This window comes from Echinops telfairi, unplaced genomic scaffold (genome assembly GCF_000313985.2).
Source record: "Echinops telfairi isolate 266 unplaced genomic scaffold, ASM31398v2 ScPeMD7_2291;HRSCAF=2852, whole genome shotgun sequence".
Classification (NCBI taxonomy): Eukaryota; Metazoa; Chordata; class Mammalia; order Afrosoricida; family Tenrecidae; genus Echinops; species Echinops telfairi.
In genome coordinates this window covers 10780882-10802314 of record NW_022106189.1, presented here as the reverse complement: position 1 = coordinate 10802314, position 21433 = coordinate 10780882, and the positions used below count along the sequence as shown (strand labels likewise).

Genomic DNA, 21433 nt, shown 5'->3' with positions numbered 1-21433 from the left:
ATCATGTCTTTACACCTTGCATTGTAATATTTATTTTATCGTCTCAAGCTGCCCTTTGAAATTCTCCATACAGGTCTTTTACTTCATCATTCCTTCCATTTGCTTTATCAACTGTATATTTAAGGGCAAGCTTCAAAATGAGTTTGGAGGAAGGAAAAAGAATTCCTTCCAATAGAAAAAAGTGGCTTGGAACTTAGTACAGGCACTGCCATGCACAGGGTCCCCTCGAAGCTTCACCAAGGGGGTTTCTGGAGTCAACCATAGGTAATGTGCTCCTTTCTGGTTCCATAAATTGACTCATTTACAGCTATGAGAAATGGGAAAAACTAGGGTTAGATAGTAGAAGATCAAGAGAGACTTGCTACTTACTCTTCTGGAATATGGTTTTCAATTTAGTACTTAGTAAATCATGAGGGGGCAGGATAGGCAGGGAGAAAGACTCAAGTGAAAATGCTCTCATTATTATTCTTACTACACTTATTAAGCACGTAAAAGGCTAGGGACCATGTTAAGCACTTTTTGAAATACATTTTATTTTATTTAAACTTTTTATTGTGAAGTAGGCGAAGGGTTACAAGAGCAGGGTATAGTTTTACATTCAATAACCATAACACATTTAAAAAATCCCATTAGGGGAAGTAAGCTGCTAGGCTGAATCTGGGGACTTGACCATGTGGCCGCTGCAGCCATGTCTGACAGCTGAGACAAGGACGTGTACCCCGAACCCCCAAACTGCACACCAGCACCCTCCCTGCAGACCTCGCTGCCCAACTCTATCACCTACCTGACCCAGGCCTTCGAACTCCTCGTGGACCGGCCCATGACCCTCATGAGAGACTTCATCGAGCAGCAACACGCCAAGAACAAGACCTGCTACTACCAGCGGCAGTTCCACCATGTGCCCGACATCACTGAGTGCCAGGAAAAGGATGCCCTGTGCGTGTTCGAAGCCAAGATGCAGTGGCAGAGGGACTACAAAGTTGACCAGGAGATTGCCAGCATCATGCAAGAGAGGCTGAAGGCCTGCCAGCAGCGGGAGGGCGAGAGCTATGTGCAGAACTGTGCCCGGGAGTTCGCCCAAGTCCAAGGCCTACCAAGACGGCTACCAAGACCTGGGAGCTCACTACTCAGCCCCGGAGTGCCTGGCCAAGCAGAAGTAGAGGATGCTGGCTGAGCAGAAGGCAGCCAAGGAGGCAGCTGCAGCCTGAGGAAACCTTCTATGTGAACCTACTTTGACTACTGTCCTGAAATAAAAGTTCTGGCTCCCCGAGTTAAAAAAAAAAAAAATCCCGTTAGGCTATACTACTTTCACAAAAAAAGTATAAATTAATGTAATCAGATATATGCTAGTCGTTGTGAAAACTGGGTTTAAACCCAGAATGTGGGTCTCTCAGGATCTACCCCAGCCTCATACCAAAGTTAGCATAGGTGGGAAGGGGAGCCTGCTGAGGGTGGACCTGGTCCTTTGGGGATGCTACGTGGAGACACTGTACCAACTGAAATAGTAAGATGTTAATGCTGAAGGACTGAGGTGGAGATGAACAAAAGGAGAGATTCCATCAGAGGACAATTTGAAATAGAAAACGAGGACCATCCAAGTGGGGTGAGTTATCCTTATTTCCCTCCCATAATATTTTAATACGTATGTGCTAAGTATTTCATGGTGCATCCATGAATATCTGTACTTCAAATTTACCTGAGCATTTTGTATTTTATCTGGCAAGATTGTCCCTAGGTCACATGCCCAAGTGTTCCAGAGTTTGAACTAGGACTCAGACATTTGCTGCTTGCTTCACGGGGCCAGGTTTCATTGGACACGGGCTGTGGTCTTAAAGACCCTTAATTCAGCTTCCAGGGAAAACAAGCCAAAAGACCGCAGTTGCATTAAATTGATTTTTACTCAAGGCAAACCTATGTGTCTCAAAGTACACTGCACAGGAGTTTCAATGATGTGACCTTTCAGAATAGATCACCAAATCTTTCTTCCCAGGTGCCTCTGGGTAGATTTGAACTGCTAATTTTCCATTTAATAGCTGAGTGCTCAGCTCTTTGCACAATGCCGAGACTCCTAGGGTGCCCAGAGGAGACAAAGTGAAGCATGGAGTTATGAAACTCATCTTGCCCTCATGATTGTGTTAAGCTAGTCACAACTACTAGGATAGAGCTGGATTTGATACAAAGTCTGCTGGCCTGTCCACAAGGAGTAAAATTATCATGACTTTGCAAGATCCATAGAATAACCGTACTTTACTGTGTGACGTCTGTGCCTAAGCCAATCTTGTCTCCAGGTCTTGTCCAGTCGGTTTTATTTGTGTCTGCCCTTTTATAGACTATGCGTTTGAATACCCAAGCCTCAAGACCAAAACAAACAAAAACAACCCATTTCCATGGAGTTGATTTCAACTTGTAGTACTCCCATATGCTACAGGACAGAACTGCTCCATAGAGGTTACTTTGCTGCAATATCAGCAGAGGGAGACCTGATAGGTGGTACGGTGATTAAACACTCAACTGAAAGGTTGCTTTGAACCCACCAGCTGCTCCATGGGAGCAAGATGCGCCAATCTGATTTTGTAAAGATTTCAACATTAGAAACCCCATGGAAGTTCTACTCTGTCCTATAGGGTCACTGTGAGTCAGACTTGACTTAATGGCAATGCTGTTGTTTAAATTCACTATTTGCAGAAACACATCCGTACGCCTTTATTTTGTAATGCTTCTGGGTGAATTTGAATAAAAAAATCTTCACATTAGTTCAAGCTTAAGCCATTTGACCACCCCAAAACAGATGCCAATAAAGATTTGTTGAATGAGTAGACATGGTTTCCAGTGGATTTAGAAAGAGAAAGCCTTTCAAATGCTCTTTTCCCAAGTAGGAGCCAAACAGATGAAAGCAGCAAAATCCAGGTTTAGATCGGGGTTAGGACAGACAAGACAAGCCCTTCCTATGTTTAGGGTCAAAATGGAACTTCTCATCCCAGGTGGTCACACATCTGCCTCTGGAGCCAGACAGGTGTGAAGATGAAGTGGGTCATATGAGACCAACTCACACCTCAGTCACATGCCCACAGCCCATAGCCGCCAGCTGCTCATTGCCCTGTGAGAATGTGAGCCAGGTATTGTCACGTCTTCCCATTTTTCTCAAAAAGCTGGGTGTTTATAAGAAATATTCTGCTTGGTAAATGTTAAGCATTATTTTTCATTTCCCCCCAAATATTATGTAGGCCAAACAAAACATGGCTGACTGTGCATTCAGTCACTGGGGGAAGGGCAGGTCATGACTCTCCTTCAGCCAGCCCCACTGAGAATTCAGCTGGCAGCCAGCTCTCAATCATTCCCCGCTGAGATACCTGGAAGCCTCATTCCTAGTTCCCTCTGCAGGGAGACTGGGATAGGATGGCTCCCACCTCACTCAGAGCGACAAAACAGATAGATTAATAAAGATTCTAGCCCTGCTGATCTATCATCTTCTGGCATCAAATTACACACGTATCCCATTATCATTACTGAGCTTTTGGGTTAATTGCAAATCAGGGAGTTAAGATTATTAATGTAAGTGAAAGCTTATGGAGGTGAGAGGAGGGCTCGGACCCAGGTGTCTTCTGTCCTACCCTGGCTGGAGGGCCTTGTAGCCACCTGCTGACCTTCTATTCCCACATCAGTGATGTTCCTGTGCATCCCTCCTGTCAGCCTGTGCACGTGCCTTCAAACCATTTCCCAGGAACTCCTTGTAGCAGAGCATTAAAAGCAAATGTGCTCATTATACCTGATGGTGCACAATCCATGCAGAGGAAATTAGAAATGATTAGGGCATCATTAGAAGGAGATGTCTCTCTTCACCCAAAATATTGACAGTAAAAAACCCAGCAGTGCAGATAACAAATGGATAAGCCTTCAAAACACAAAGCACTGTTGTGATGATCAATGTTGTCCTGAATATACCGCAGACATCTTCCAAACAGAAGAGTTAGCAGCTGTTCCCGATCTTTTCTGCTGTTGCAAAAAAGTATTTGGATGTCCTGACCCATTCTCTCCCTTTAGTGTTTTACCAGACTCACTAGGACATGACAGTAGAATGTCTAAGAGGACTGAGTTTTTAATTTTCAGAAGTCACAAGCTACTGGTCTAATCTGACCTTGAGATCTATTTTGGTTAGACTGCTTTTTGAAAAGAAATCAGGATCTATTGCCTATATGTCTGTAAACACATGGACGTTAGCTTTTCTAGACTGTAAGGAAATACTGGACCCATATCTGCATGAGACCAGTTAGATGAAGTCAAGTACTGACTTCCTCATTACATATGACATTCACCCCCAATCTACACTGTCTCCATCACTCCCTCTTCTGCCCCAAAGTATGATGAAGTGGTAGTTCCTGATTATTATAGCACTTATAATATCACTTGATCCCTTTCCATTATTGACTATGTGAGCCTTGAGGGCATTTGAGTTTATAGTTCCTGTTCAGGTTTCCAATCAGGTTAAGTTTCTTAAAAAACAGATTGAATTGTGTTAATCACGGCCTCAAAAATCCCAGAGTCCTTCCAATCACACATTATCACTACTGTCATTATTACTAAGCCCCTGTAGGATAAAGGCCAAACACCCCCTTTCGATCTCGACCTTCTGACTTTTCCTACTTCATTTCTGACAGCGTTGCAAGTGTTTAGGTCTGCAGCTATCCTGGACTGACTCCTATGTGGAAACACATCAAACATTATCACCACTTCACGCTTTACTGTGACATCTGCTCAGGCAGAAAACCTTTCACTTCCATGAACTTTGCAATGAAGTCTTATAACATTCTTCAGGGTCATTTACTGTTTTGTATCCTGACCTATCAATCAGAATGACTCTCTTAAGTAATGTGCTTGTACACTTTATTTCTTCCCCTGATCTCCAGGTTTATTTTTCCCTATAGATCACAACAAAATATTCCTTGATATGGTGCTGGAAAATGAGTTCCCTAGGTTGGAGGGTACTCAAAATACATAGCGGTTGTAACAACCGATTTGGGCATACTAAGGGTTGTGGAGATGCCACAGCGCCCTGCAATGTTTCCTTCTGTTTTACATGGATTTGCCATGAGTTGAAGTGACTTTACAGCTGCTAACAACTTCTTTCCCATGAACCTCTCTGCGATTCTCTTGTTTTCTATTGATCCCTTAGGATCAGTCGTTTTGTTCTTAGCAAGTACTCAATAGAGCTCTGTTGAATGGATTTACATGGCACCAGACTTCTAATTTAGTTTTTCTAATGCAGTGTGTGATTCCTAATTGAGTTTCCAGACTTTGTTAATGTTCTGGAAGAGGATTAATTCTCACCAAGTGCTCTAATTAGAACTGGTGATTCTTTGCTGGGCTAACCAGCCATTGTGAGCTCCCGTTCACTCACTTGTTGCTGCAATCTGACTGCCTACTTCCTCATTGCACGTGTGTTCTCAGGTACTTCTCATTGTTGAGGTCTTTTCCAACTTCCCAGACAAATAAATTTAATGCAAGATATTTTAAGAGATTATTAGAATAGGTTATGAGAAGAGAACAAATTTGGCATGAATTGATCTCTCTGAATGTATTGAGCAATTACTTTGCTGGATGTTGTAGGGTAATTTCAGAAATGGGCTAGAATTGTTCTCATGAATACAAAAAAAAAGTATGTATCCTAAGTGTGTAGCTCAATAATTTTTCACAAATGAAACATATTTGTATAAGAGCACCTAGACCAAGCATCAAAACAGTGCCTCAGAATCCCACACAGACTCCTTTCCGATCACAAAACCCTTCCCTAAGAGTCACCACACCACCAATTCCTAATGGGATAGTTTCACCTGTTTTTGTACTTTACATAAATGGAATCATAAACTAGCTCTTCTTTCGTTTCTTTCACCCAATACTATGCTTTTAAGTTTCCTCCATTTTGGTCATCTGGTTTCATTAGAATATAGCAGTGTTCCGTTAGAATATACCATTTATTCTATGAAAATTCTCAGTCTCTGGAAATGCAAATAGCTAAAGTGCTGGGAGTGCTAACTAGCTGCTAACTGAAAGGCTGGAGGTTTAAGTCTCCCACAGAAAATTAGCCACTGGAAGTCATATGGGGCAAAATCTTACTCTGTTGGGTTTCTATAAGTCAGAATATACTCAATGACAGCTGCTTTTTAAAAGTGAATATTCCAATCTATATCTTAGAGTACACACACAGGCATTTCTATTGAATATATTCCTAGGAGTGGAATTGTGGGTCATATATTGGTGTATAATTCAGTTTTAATACATACTGCCAATTTTTTCCCCAAATGGTTGCTATGCATTATTTTTTAAGGATTTATTTCTTTTTAACATTAATTTATCCAATAATGACTTAACACCTGCTTTATGCAAGCCATTGTGCTAATTACTAGAAAAATATTAAGATGGATAGGAACTAATCATGACATTCACCTATTTTAAAACTGTCAGTGGATATCTTGGCACACAAAACAATCTAATCTAGAGTCAAATTATTCTATCATGCCAGGGCTGTGAGACAGCCGGGACCAGTCAGCTAACATGAATGAAGACAGCTGGGTGGGGACTGGGCTGTGAAATGGAGCCTGTGTTCCATATACATGGGGAAGCTATTATTAAATTTCTGTTGATTATCAAACAAGAGTGTTTAGGGCCACCATATCTTATGTTTAAGAGAAGTTAGATATGTGGGTTTAACTGAATTTACCTTTTAACAAATTCTACATTTCACCTGGGATTTATAAGAATCACAATGGGAGAAACTTGCTAAACTGTAGATTCTGGTTCAGTGTATCTGGGGTGAACATGGAAATTCTCAGTAGGGGGACAAAGCAGAAAAGACATGTTAAAATTCTGCTATACACCCAATGCTCTCAGAATGTTACCTCTTCCCCTGATATCTCAATACTCATTGCTCCTTCCAATCTTAGCACAAATAACTAAGTAGTTATTTTGCTTTTGACATATCCGAGACTTACACATGTCATTACATTCTCGTAGAGATCTTTTTCCTCTTATTCATTTGCTGCCTCTCCTTGAGGCCAGTTCAGATGCCACTATCTCTCTAAAACCCTCCACTATAAACTTATAAACTAGCTCCTGGAAACTTCCTATCGTTTTTTAAAAAAACCTGTATCCTAGCATTTATCTCACAGTAATATGGTGTTTGATCATTTTTCTATTTTCCTCTTTAATTTTTATCTTAAAATTGAAGCATTTGTGACTGGAGTATCTAGCAGTCTTATAAACTTGACATTAAAACCAACTTAGGAAAGAGTAGAGCTAATACAAAGTCGGGGAGACTGGGTCCTGCTAATATCACCAGTGTACGTGGATCCATCCATGCCTGAAGCTATCATATTTTCCTGTCTTTTCAGTTGTATGAGTTTAAACCTTGTTTATTTGTGTGTCTATCACTAACAGAACAGTATAAAATTTTCAAAATTCCCTAAAATACAAATTTGATGTTAGCTGCTCTTGACTTAGTCCTTGACTCATGGCAACCATGTGCAAAACAGAGGGAATTGCTGTCTCATTCTACACCATCCTCATGATATGTTGCAGATCAGACTGTTGTGATCCACAGAGTTTTCATTGGTTGTCTTTTGGAAGTAGACTGCCAGGCCTTCATCCAAAAATATAAAGTTTAATATATATAAAACTTCGATGATATTGCTGTTTATGTTGTGTGTGTGTGTGTTATGTGGGTACAAAGAGAAGTTACACATCCTTTATCCTTTCCTCAAGGGGAATTACAATTATGTTGGGTAGATAAGAAATACCCCAAGGAGGAGTAGAGGTGGTGAAGAATATCATTCTGAAAACTCGTGTGGAGGCCAATGGGGACAAAGGAGAAAGAGGGAGAGATGGTTGTGGGTGGTGCAGGCTGGTTAGTTTTCAGAGGCAAGTGGGATTTTACTCATTCAAAGAATGAGTGCATGGTGCTCAGATAAGAAACTACTGAATGAAAGATCATGGTGATTCAGAAATAGATGTTAGATCAGGAGAGAAGTGATCTCTTTGGAATTAGAACACAAATGACTTGTTGATGGATTTGAGTGGAGGAGAAGAAGAGAAGCAGTATTTCCATCAGGTCCTTTGTGTGCACTTTGGCAGGTGCGGGTTCCTGTACTGAGATGGAGAAGACTTTGTCAGAGGGGCCTGTGTGATTAGCAATAGGAGGACAATGGGCTCAGCTTGAGGAAGTGGCATGGGCCTTGATAAGAATAAAGGATTCAGAAAAGGGAAAATTTGAGATGCCTGGGTTGAGGAGGAAAGATGAGGATATTAACACATGTTGTGTATTTATAGATGCCTAGGCTAGAGCCTTAATGGTTCTGATAATCTATGAGGTTTATTTTTGGCACTTTATTTAAAACAAAACAAACCGTGGCTTGACTTGTGCCAGGAAAAAAGTACTTGGGGAGGAGATTTGACCAGTAATTCTTTCCATGCAGTTAAACACAGCAGCTCAGGGGTGAGCAATGACATAATTTAATAATGCACAACATGCCACTGAGCTGTGGTCTGGCTAACAGGAGTGATTAATAGTCACACAATGCAGCTGTGACTCATTTTCAGCGATGGCATGGGGAAGAAAGAGACAGAAATTTTTGTTATGTTAGGACAACAAAGTCTAGACTTTTGCACTTGATACTGTGTCAGGCAGGCTTTATGGTACACACAACAAAATCCAAAAATTATAACTGTCACGTGGCTCTGCAAGGTTAGAAAACCTAAATAAGCCATTTCCCTAACTTTTCACTAGATATAGTAGATGACTAAGTATAGACTGATGGAGTAAAGAAATTCTAATTCCAATCCCATCTCAGGAATTAAGTCTCCTCTCTGTGACCTTGGACAAGCTAATACATCCTTTAAATTTCAAATTTCTTTAAAAAATGTTTTATTGGGATATAATTCACATGTCATTAATACAACAGTTCAATCATATTTAAAAGAGTTGTGCAGTAATCGCCACAATCAAATTTAGGACATTTTATTCTTTCTTGTACTCAACTGTTATTAGCTCCCCCATTTCCCTCAAGTCTCCCCTGCCATATGCCCAAGAAACTATTAATTCAGTTACTGTCTCTTTAGATCTATCTATCCTGGATTTCATCTACAGAAAAACACACAAAAATGAACCAATAATAACAATAACAAAGTAAAACAGAGGAAAAAACCTAGTGTTCAGTATAGCAATAATGAAACCTACAACCTTCCTGTAGTTCTTAAACGCTTCCTCCCCCCAACTACCAGGACCCCAATTCTGCCATGCAGACCTGGCTAGACCAGATGATGCACAGCGGTACAGATGGGAATTGGAAACGCAGGGAATCTAGGACAGATGAACCCCTCAGGACCAGGGGTGACAGTGGCGATACCAGGAGGGAAGGGGGGTATAGAAAGGGGGAATTGATCACAGGGAGCTACATATAACCTCCTCTCTGGGGGATGGGCAGCAGAGGGGTAGTTGAAGGGAGATGCCTGGCAGTGTAATATAAGATATAATAATAATTTATAAGTTATCAAGGGTGCATGGGGGAGGGGGGCAGAGGAAGGGAGGGGGGGAAGGAAAATGAGCTGATTCCGGGAACCCAAGAGGCAAGTTAAATTTTGGGAATGATGAGGGCAACAAATGTATACATGTGCTTTACACAATTGATCTATGTATTGTGATGAATTGTATGAGCCCCAATAAATTGATTTAAAAAAATAAAATAAAAATAAAGCAGAAACTATTAAAACCTAGAACAAATTTAAAATGGGTCAAAAGTGAGATAAAATGGTCAGGTGTTTAATTTAATGTAACTGCATCAGCAATAATCGACTTTCAAAAGCACTGTGCATGATAGCAAAGCTGTTCACCTCATAGATCTATGATCAGAGAAGATTCACAGGAAGCTCAACACATGTGTATTTCCCCTTCACTTAAAACAAAGAAACAAACCTAAAGCAACCTGAAAAGGAAACATCATTTTTCATCCATTCTTTGAGAAAGTATTTATTGAGTCCCAGGTTCCTGCCAGAAAGTATGAAAGCCCAAGTAAAACTGTGGTGAATGCAACACACTTAGTGTCTGCTCTTATGGAGCCTGCAGTCTAGACAACTAGTCAAGTCTCTACACCCTCAACTGTTCCATACGTTTAGTGGGCTAGCTGACCTTTCAACGCTCTCTTTACCTGTAAACATTCTAAGGTTAGATGTGGGAATTAAAAACTATAGTCTACTCTTGAAGGCTATTAATTGAACCTCCTAAATTAAGATATTTATAGTTTTTTCCTGGATATTAAAAGTACTATTTTCTCCTTATAAAACTTAGATGATAAATTGTTGTTTATGTAGAAAATACTAAAGAATCTGCTAAAACACTACTAAAACTATTAAGTGCATTTAGCAAGTTTACAGGATACAAAATCACTATGCAAAATGTAAATGTGTATTTATATATTCATTCAAATAATTATAAGATGAGATGTAAAAGTCAAATTCCACTGATAAAAATGTGAAAAAATATAAAGTATTTAGGAATAAATTTAACAGAGAAACATAAAACATCTCTGAAAATTATAAAGTACTACTGATCAAAAAGACAGAACAATCAAGAAATGCGCGGCTCCCTATTCAGGAACAAGAAGATTTAATATTAAACAGATATTATCTCTTAATTGTCCAAAAGATTCAATATAATTCAAAAACAAAACCTCAGCAGCCTTTCTTTATTTCTTTTCTTCTTCTTTTTGGTTATAAAACTGACAGGCTGATTATAAAATTTATATCAAAATGCAAAGACTTAAAATATCCAGATAATTTTGAAAAAGAAGAACGGACTTGTATTACCTGATTTGAAGACTTACTTTAATGTTACAGTAATAAAGTGTGATATTGACATAAGGATCAAAGAGATGATCAAAATGGACCAAAGAAACCAGACTCAGGCAATGAAGAGAACAAGGCAATCAAATGTGAAAACTAAATTCTTTTTAATCAAATGTACTAGAAGAACTCTTTATGTGTTCTAGAAGAACTCTTTATGTGAAAAAAAAATGTAACCACAAAGTAGATTCTTAGACCTAAATACAAAACCATAAATTGTTTGAGAAGTAGGGATAGGTTTATAAAATGGATCACAGAAAGAAATTCATTACCCGAATAAAAGACCACTAATATAAATAAATAAATACACACACACACACACACACACACACACACACACGAGTGTATGGATGTGTGTCTATATATAATTATAAGATGAAATTTTAAAGTAAAATACCAGTGATAAAAAGGGGTACGTATGATAAAAATATAATATATGTGTAAATATACATATACATATAAGATGAAATTTTAAAGTCAAATACCATAAATTAAATTGCATTGATATAATTGAATATGTATGATAAATGATGTAGAATATAAAGACATATAAAGATAACCTTAATACAATTAACCAGCAAGCTGCAGACAAGAAGAAAATGTCAAAACTTATCTGAACAATTAAGAGCTGAGATCAGCAAAAACAAGCCTCCTGGAGGCAGCTCCCAAACAATCAAGGAAGGTAAAGGGTACCTGCCAGACCTTTGCTTTCCTACCTACTTCCTCCTTGCTCAGGGAGCAACACCTAGGTGGTGCTTTCAGTCAAGGCCAATCAAAAGGAGCTTTGACAAGGCTAGATAGTGAATTCCTTGCTGCAGAAATGAAAACAAGAATCTTAACAGGTGTAGCTACAGGGTATTATGATCACCAGAAATCCAGCATGGGAAGATTTACTTAGCAACTATTGGAGAGGTTCCACAAGGAGAGATATCCTGAACCCCCCCTAGCAGGGAGAAATTCAACTTAAAAACTAGTAGACTCAAGTTGCTTTAAAGTGGTAGAGCAGCAACACCTGCTACAGACCCTCCTTTCACCATCAGCACCAGCCACTTCTGTGAGGTCCACTGTGACACAGCTGATTTTTCCCAGCCCCTGAGGCAACCCAGCCAGCCAGACCACTTATCTGGCTGGCCTCTGGGGTTCCTGACGGTTGTACCCTTTGACTATGCCTATTCAATCTGGATGTTGAGAACATTATCAGAGAAGCGGGTTTATATGAATAAGAATGTGACATCAGGATTGGAGGAAGGCTTATTAACAACCTGCAATATGCAGATGAAACAGCCTTTCTTTCTGTAAGTGAGGAGGAATTGCTGATGGAGATCAAGGATGTCAGCCTTCACTATGGATTGCAACTCAGTCTAAAGAAGACCCAAAAGACAACTGGACCAATAGGTAACATTTTGACAAAGGGTGAAAATATTGAAGTTGTCAAGGATTGTGCCTTGCTTGGATCCACAATCGTGATCATGATCATGGAAGCAGCAGTCAAGAGATAAAGCAATGTGTTGCATTGTGTAAATCTGTTGACAAGACTTCTTTAGAGTATTGAAAAGCAAGGATGTTACTCTGAAGACTAAGGTGTGCCTGACCCAAGCTATGGTATTTTCAATTAACTCATATCCATGTGAATGTTAGAAAATGAATAAGGAAAACAAAAGAACAATCGACTCATTTGAATTGTGATGCCAACAAAGAATATTGAAAGTATGGTATACTGCCACAAGGACAAACAGATCTGTCTTGGAAGAAGTATGGCCAGCATGCTCCTTAGAGGCAAGGATGATGAGACTTCATCTTACTTACTTTGGACATGTTTTCAGGAGATATTAGTCCCTGTAGAAAAGGGCATCATGCTTGGTAAAACAGAGGAAAGTAACAAAAAGAAAACCCCTCCAGGAGATGGATGAATGCAGTGGCTGCAACAATAGTATCAAGCATAGGAAGAGTTGTGAGGATGGCGCAGGACCAGCAGTGTTTCATTCTGTTGTGCATAGGGTCGCTGTGCTTTGAAACCAACTCGATGGCACCTAACATCAAAAAGAAACAAACAACACATGTAGAGAAAACTACATAGCATTATTATAAGAAACCAAAGCTATCTACACAAGTGGAAGAACATGCCCTGTTCCTGGATAGGAAGATGATATATTGTGAAAATATCAATACTACTAAAGCAATTTACAAATACAACACAATTCTGATAGAAATCCCAACTTCATTCTTTAATGAAAGGCATACACTAATTATCAACTTTATATGGAAAGAGAAGAGGCCCACGATAAGGAAAGAACTTCCCCAAAAGAACAAGAAAATAGGAAGCCTTGCACAATCTGACCTCAAAACCTACAGTAGTCAAAACAACCTGCTACTGATACAATGACAGATACATCCACCAATTGAACAGAATGGAAAACCCCAAAATAAAAGTGTCTTTCTACAGGAAACTGATTTTCAACAAAGGACCAAAATCATTAAATGGGAAAAGGGACACCCTTTTCAACAAATAGTACTGGAGAAACTGGATTTGTGTCTGCAGAATAATGAAACTGGACCCATACCTCACCTCGTGTTCAAAAACAAACTCTAGGTGAATCAGAGACTTATATGCAAAGCATAGAGCTATAAGGATCATAAATGAGAAAATTGGGATCCAACTTAAGGGCTCTATTGCAGTGCATACATGGACTACTAAATATAATTTAGGAAACACAGTAAAAGACCAAATAGATGACTGGAATCTATTAACAATTAAAACAATATGCACATAAAAAGACTTCATCAAAAGAGCAAAACAAGAGCCCACAGATTAGGAAAAAATATCTAGCAATGGCCTGACAAGGGACTCATTACCAAAATCTGAAACACTGCAATAAGAAAAAAAAATCCACATAAAAGATGGGCAAAGCATATGAATAGACAATTCACAAAATCCAATAATCAAATGGCTAACAAATACATTTGTAAGTTCTCATTATCACTAACCATCCAGGAGATACAACAATAATGAAATAGCACCTAATACCCTCAGTGATAACCCAATTACAAAAAAGAGAGACTAAAAATTCTGAAGAAGGCGAGGAGAGATTGAAACCCTTATACACAACTGTGGGCTTGTGAATATATACAACTATTGTGGAAAGTGATATCGGGCTACCTGAAAGAACTTGGAATGGAAATACCACACGACCCTGCAATACCTTTTTCTGGGGATATTCCCCAAAGAAATAAGGGACAGAACACAAGCAGAGGCATACTGTCCGTGTTCATTACAGCATCGTTCACATTAGCAAACATCTGGAAATAGCCCCAAGGCCCTAACACAGAAGAATGGGGAAACTCTGGCGCATACCCGCAATGGAGTACTCAAACTTACTGCCACCAAGTCCAGTCTGACTCATAAGAACGCTATAGGACAGAGGAGAACTGCCCCTGTGGGTTTCAGTGACTGCTTGTTTTTCAACAATCAGCCACCTAAGTGAGGCAAAGAGGTCCACATGGAAGAAGCACACTAGTCTGTGTGATCCAAATACCAAGGAGGCTATCAGAGCTTAAATTCTGAACCTACTTGGAAAAAGGCTATCAGTGATAGTGGAAACCCAAAATCCATGTGTAAGGTCCCCACATGGATTAACCTCCAGTGAGTCCCCTCTCATCACTGCCCAGAGATGAGAATAACTTTGTTATCACACAGAGTAGATTATGGCAGATGTAATTAGTTTAAAATGTAATACACTATCATTTTGTTTGTTTTTAATATTTTCTGCTTTTTTTTTAATTAAAATTTTTCTGTTTTCTCTAGTCCTTGTTGTTGTTTTGTATGCTTGCTTGCTTCTTGTCTGTGCTTTGCATTATTTTCTGTATATGAAATCTAGGACTGGTAGATCTATAAAGAGAATAAATGAATTGATAATTGTCTAGAGGCCTGGCACAAGAGGATAGGGAGAAATGAGGAACTAAGAACAAGGAGTACGAGAAGAAAATTTTCTGAAACTGAGTGTGGTGATGATTGCCCACATCTTAATATGACTGAACGATTAAATTATATGATATGTGAAGTATAGGCCAATAAAGATTTTTTTATAAAAGAAAAAAATGGGGAAAAGACTGGTATTCAGTATATGTGAAAATAAAACAGAATAAAAACTGCAATAACTCAACAATGTAATAAAATGGGCAAAATACCTGAATAGATAAAACAGAAAACAAACTACAAAATGACGATGGCAACATATGTACAAATTTGCTTGATATAATTGCTATATGGATTGTTATAATATCTGTAAGAGCCGCCATAAAATGATTGTAAAAAGAAAGAAAACAAGCTGTACATAGTTGGGGGAAAATGGACAGCTTTAGACAGCAGAAAAAGGTAAATCAAAACCACAGTGAGATACCACTCCGCATCTATGAGAAAAGAGAAAAGTAGGGGATAAATGGAGCTTTGGTGACACAGTGGTTAAAACTCTTGGTTGCTAATATAAGGTTTGAAACTAGAAAGACCGAGAACATCACCTGTTGGTAAGGTTGTGGAGAAACTTGCTATTGTAATGTAAAATGATATAAACATTGACTTCCACCCCATCCGGAATCTAAGATGACTGCTCTTTTGCTGAGACATGTTGGCTGGCATCGCCTCTGTGCCCGTCTTAGCCCTCAACTCTGTATCAGAAATGCTGCTTCTATGGGAACCACAGCCAAAGAAGAGATAGAGCAGTGCTGGCTGGAATTGTCCATTGTCTCTCCACATCGCAATTTACATCATCATTCTTGTGATAATGTCCTTTTGTCACCAAGGCTCTGGTATTGCCTTGACTGCAGGAGTCTCTCATTTTGACTTATCTGCCCTGGTGATCCCTGGGAATTGTGAGTCTCATTTGGAGCTAGTGAAGTCCCTGTGTTTGGGCCCAGCACTGATCTACACAGCTAAGTTTGCACTTGCCTTACCTCCCAGGTATCACACCTGTGGAATTGCCTAAGGCACTTGATGTGGGACCTGGGGAAAGCCTGAAGCTCCTTGCTCTCACTTTGTTATCCTCTCTAGGACTGGCCGCCAGGTGAAAAGTTGAAAGACCCCAAATCTTCCTCTAAGTCATGACGTAGATTTATATTCCTGTCTCCAGCCAGGGCCAAATTCTCCTGATTGGATTAAACCCCTTTGTTCTTGCAAATCCCCTTGGAGCTCAGTAATAGTAGAGAACTTTGTGAGCCAAAGTAATGGGAAGGTGTGACATTTCCCCTGGTTTCTAAAGATGGATGGCAATAAAACCCCCTTTCCTGGTTCCTGCTCTGGGCCTAGGCGCCTTACATCTCTGTCCTCCTTGAGCTTTGATTTGTGCTGTGGGTCACCTTTTGGTTCCTTCTTCTTGAGACAGTGTCATATTTTCTAATCCAAGGTCATGGGACTTTTTTTCTAAAGCGGAATTAAAATACTCATTTTGTCTTTGGAAAAATTAGGACAGTTTCTTATATAACTAGTTTCTTATATAACTAGACATGCATCTACCCAATGATCTAGAGGTTTTATTTCTATTTTACCATGAGAAATGAAAGCATGTGTTCACAAAAATTCTCATTGCTTTACTCATAATAGTCAGTAACTGGAAGCAGTTTACATGTTCATCAACATGAGAATAGATAAACACATTGGTATTTCCATTCAATAGTATAAAAATCCACTGCTCTAGAGTCATTTCCAATTTATAGCCACTCTATAGGACAGGATAGAACTGCTCCCTAGGGTTTCCGAAGCTGTAATCTTTTATGGAAGTAGACCACCTCATCTTTCTCCCATGGAGTGATTGGTGGGTTAACACCTCAACACTTAACCCACTGTGCCATCAGGGCTCCTATTCAACAGTATATTAAGTTTCAAAAGAAGAGGGGAATCTCCTTAGTTGTTTCAGTGTGTGATTGTGAATTAGAACTCCAGGCCTTTCTTCAAAGTGAATTAGTGAATTCATACCACCAACCTCTTGGTTAGTAACCGAGCACTTGACCTCCACCTAGGGACTCCATAGTAGTACGGTACTTGTAAAGGAAAAGAAATGAACTACCAGCACATGCAACAACAGGAGTGAATATCAAATGTATTTTCTGAGGGCAGGAAGCCACACATAAAAAGTAGCCACAAGCCAAATCAAACCAAACTCATTGTCATGGAGTAGATGCAGACTCTAGCAACCCTTTAGGCAGGGTAGAGCTGCCTCCCTGAGTTTCGGAGCCTGTAACGCTTTGCAGTAGAAAGCCCTGTCTTTCTCAAGCAGCCATGATTCAATTCCACATCGTTGCAACCCCATGTGTGCCGGGGAGAACTGCCTCACAGGACTTTCAAGGCCGTGTCCCATTTGGAAGCAGATATCAAAGGCCGATTTTCTGAAGCACCTGTAGCCAGATTCTAACCGCCAACTTTTCGATTAGCAGCCAAATGCTTAACCTTTTGCCCATGACTAGCAGAGTAAATAAAAGATAAAGCAAATATTAAAAATATTAATGGGCAAAGCTTGGTGATGGCTGTGCCATGATTTATTGTAAAATTCCTTAGACACGGCTGCACGTTGGAATATTTTCATAATAACCAATAGACAATAAAAGAACCCTGAAACATTTAAAATAAGATAAACAGAGCAGTCATTCAATTTCTGGGTGACCTTGTACTAGTCTCCAAGGATTATTGAAAGCATATGTAACCTTCTGCATATGAATAAGTTCTTTGCAAACGCTAGAGGGTTTTAACCAGTGTTAGTGACTAAACCCAGCATAATAGGCTGCAGCATCCTGTATCTATGTTGACCCCACCCCCACCCCTACATCTCATTCCTCCCTCTGGTTCCCAGAACAGCTTTGATGACCACATAAAATAACCAAACAGCAGACACAGACAGCACTTTACAGAGCATGGCTTAAAAACTCCCCAATTACATATTTACTCCAAACCCATCAGAAAGTGTATATGGCTGCAGGTCTTTAATGAGAGCTGTTTGAAACTCTAGTGTTCAGCAAATTTGGCTGGTGGCCACTTAGGGAGTTTCAACTCAGAGTTACCAAGCATACAGTTATACACACTGGATGTATCCTCCTTTGCTTGCTCTCCCCACCATTAGCAGACTACCCGGAGCATTCCCCCAGGCTTGGGCAGATGCAACCCCTGCTTTATCCTCTAGAACCCACATGGTCTGGACCACAGGGCTTTGGGGGTTGAGGCCACCAAAGTTGAGTGTGGAGTACTGCGGTTGGGAGCAGAGATGTGAGCTGGGTAATAGGCAATACAGAGAAACGCAGAGCCTGCTAGTCCAAGAGCTGCTCAAGTGCTTTTTCATGAAAGGGCAGTGGTGTTTGCTTAGCCCCAAGCTAATCCAAACCCAACTCACAGCCATCAAGTCAATGCTGACTCATAGAAACCTCTGTTGGTTTCTGAGACTGTAAGGGTTACGGGAGTAGAAACTGTGGATCTTCTGCAAAGCTGCTGCCAATGTTTAACCGCTACATCACCAGCGCTCCCCTCTAATGAAGGGCAAATCTGCTTCTGGCTGGAACCAAGATGGGGGAGGGGCTCTTTCAGGGGAACGTAAGAGCCCTGTGTTACTCATTTCTTCCTCTGTGATATGGATTGCCTCCCCTCTTTCCAGACCCCAGAGCTCCCTTCTGCAAAGTAATCTTGTTTAAATTCATTCATCAGTCTCTGTGATCTATTCTCAGTGTTCTCTCAAACCTAAAAGACATCTTGCTTCTAGGCACCCTATCACACCCACTGCCACTGAGTTGAATCCAATTCACAGTGACTATCGGGTTTCTGAGGGTATTCCAAATATTTATGGAAGCATTCTGCTGCTGAACTGCTGGTAGGTTTGAATTGCCAACCTTGCAACATTTACCTAACAATGCCACCAGGACTCCTTCTGCTGCATAGGTTCCTAAAGCCCTGAGGATCATTGCTGGTGTCTGGGAGTGTTTCTACTCAATGTGACTTTGGTCCTCACCATTCAGAATGGCAGTTATAGCTGTCTTTTAAGAATAATGTGCAAAAGAATGTCTTTCATTTATCAAGTATTGCTAGAGCCTCGGCATCTCTGAGTGGTGCATAGGGTGAATGTGCTTAGGGGTTAATTAAAAGGTGGGAAGTTTGAATCCACCCAGAGACATTTCAGAAGGAAGTCCAGTAGTCAGCTTCCAAAAAGCAGACCTGACAGAGCACAGTTTTACAGACACACCCAGAGGGTCGTTATGAAGTTATGCTGGCTCCCTGGCAATGGTTCTGGTGTGAGAATTAGCACCTTACATACTGTTGGCATACAATATTGAACAGTGGACTGTGCTAATCTCTTAGAATACACATTATTTCATTTAGTTAAACACCCTTTGTCCAAAGACATTACACTCATCTATAGGTAGGTAACCCCCAGTTTAGAGAGGTTGATACTTTCTCTAATTGCTTAGAAACTGAGCAGCAATTTCTGCCCAGGTTTGCATTTCTTTCTGCTTTGCTACAGCTCTTTAAGATTAACTCCACCACCCTAACACACGCACGCACTCACACACATCATTTTGATAGACATGTCTCACACATTTTAAGACATACACATTGTGTACATCTTTCATAAATTAACATGTGATATGGAGTTACTAAAAATGCTGCTTGGTAGACGTGCAAGGTTAACGACTGAGGACTAATAAAAGGTGTGGTATAGTCTCATGGTGAAAAGTGCCTGGACAAATTGGTGGAATCTCAAAGGCCTTGTTGACCAGACTGACATACAGTGTACATTCACAAGCGCCGGTGGGCGAGGTCTGTTTTCAAACAATAGCTGACCTTAATATTTCTTCAAGGACCGCTGTTTTATTTTAAGATTATGCTCAGTGGCTCTTTAAATTGCCAAACTGCTTCTCCCCGTGACTCACCAAATCAAGTCATAAGAAAATATCAAACCAAACCAAAAAACCAAACAGCAAAAATAAAAAGAGCAAGGCCACTACCACAACAAAATGCCCCACCATTTCTCTGTGCATGTGTCCTTAAATGCCAAGCCTAGCTCAATGCAGGGTTTTATGACTGCTTTAAACCCTCCGACAACACTGGCAGGTCTTCATTGCAGTAACACAAACACGCCTGCTGTAATAAAGCACGTCTTATTTGATATTATATTGTATCAGAAGCATTAAATACACATTAAAGGGGTGTTTTAAGGCCCGTTGCAGTAAGTGGCAGATGTTATGAATAATAACATGTAAAATCCTTGTGAATTCTAAAAAGGTGTGTTCCATAAAGCTTTCATATAAATCTTTAATAGAGCCGAAACACATTGAGCAGTGATTAGAGGAAGTCTCTAATCGTATTAAGCTATTAGAGATAACTGGCAAAGGATTGGTAGCCTCAAAAAACAAAATTAAATAAACCAAGGAAACGAACACATCATGGATATGAAGGGTTTTCTATTGAAACTTCTTGACATTTTTTACTGCAGGGAGTCAAGCAAGCCCGTGTAACACACACAAATGCACACACAATATAAAAACCACAAACTGTCATAATTCACAGAAATTTATGTAAATGAATATGCATTTCTTTATATAAAAACGCAGCAACATCTGCGCTCCATTTAAACAACGTGATTTAATGACAAAACCAAGAAATAAAGAGCAGGGGGAGGGAAGATGACCGCATACCCCTCCCCTTAAAGTATCTCAGAAAACAAATAAAACACAATATAGGTTACAGGCAAACTAAACAGTGTTGAAAATATTGTCCCAAAGGACTCCAGCTATCCGGGAAGCAGAGGTGTTTAAGAAGAGAGACAAGAGCTAGCTGCAATAAACTCTGGCTCAATAAAACTTAATTAACCCCTGGGGGTCTTTGTACGGAAGCTTGTCAGCAGAGAGAGCCTGGAGCCCCGGGCCCTGGCACCAAGTAGTCAAACTGGCCTTCCTAGATGAGAGGGTGCCAGTCATAAATAATCCGGGTCACTCATTTGAGAACATACATGTACAAGCACACATGACAAGCATGGGCCATGCATGACTCCTACTTGACATTGGGAGGGAAATTGAACTTCAAGTTTCAAACTTCAGAGTCATAGGATTTGAGGGTAGAAAGCAATCCTGAATAAGCACACCAAGTCCTCTATGCTCCAAGGGACTTCAGTCCTCAACTTCACTCTTTCAATGCCAGGGAGCTCTCTGCCTCCCAGGGTAACTACTTCTAGCCCTGGATCAATCAGACTGACAAGAGCCGTTCTTTAGGTCTCCCTGCAACCACCAGCCATTAGATCTATTTTAACTGCACGTCCCTGTGCTTGCTTTCTCTGGGGCATTCAGGATGATCTCAATCTAAAGCAACCCAATAGAAACACCAACCCATCGCCATTGAGTTGATTCCAACTCGTAGCAGCCCTGTATAAGGTTTCTGAGGTTGTAACTCATTACTGGAGCAGATAGATAGCCTCTTCTTTCTCCCTAGAAGTGGTTGGTGGGTTTGAACTACGAAGCTTGAGCCTAACAGTCCAATGCTTATCTGACTACACCACCAGGGCTCCTTATATAAATGCCAAGT

At 40.2% G+C, this 21433-nt stretch overlaps 1 pseudogene; it reads left to right on the top strand.

The window, feature by feature from the left end:
- The first annotated feature begins 688 nt into the window (after positions 1 to 688).
- LOC101664329 lies at positions 689 to 1208 on the top strand (annotated as a pseudogene).
- The last annotated feature ends 20225 nt before the right edge of the window (positions 1209 to 21433 follow it).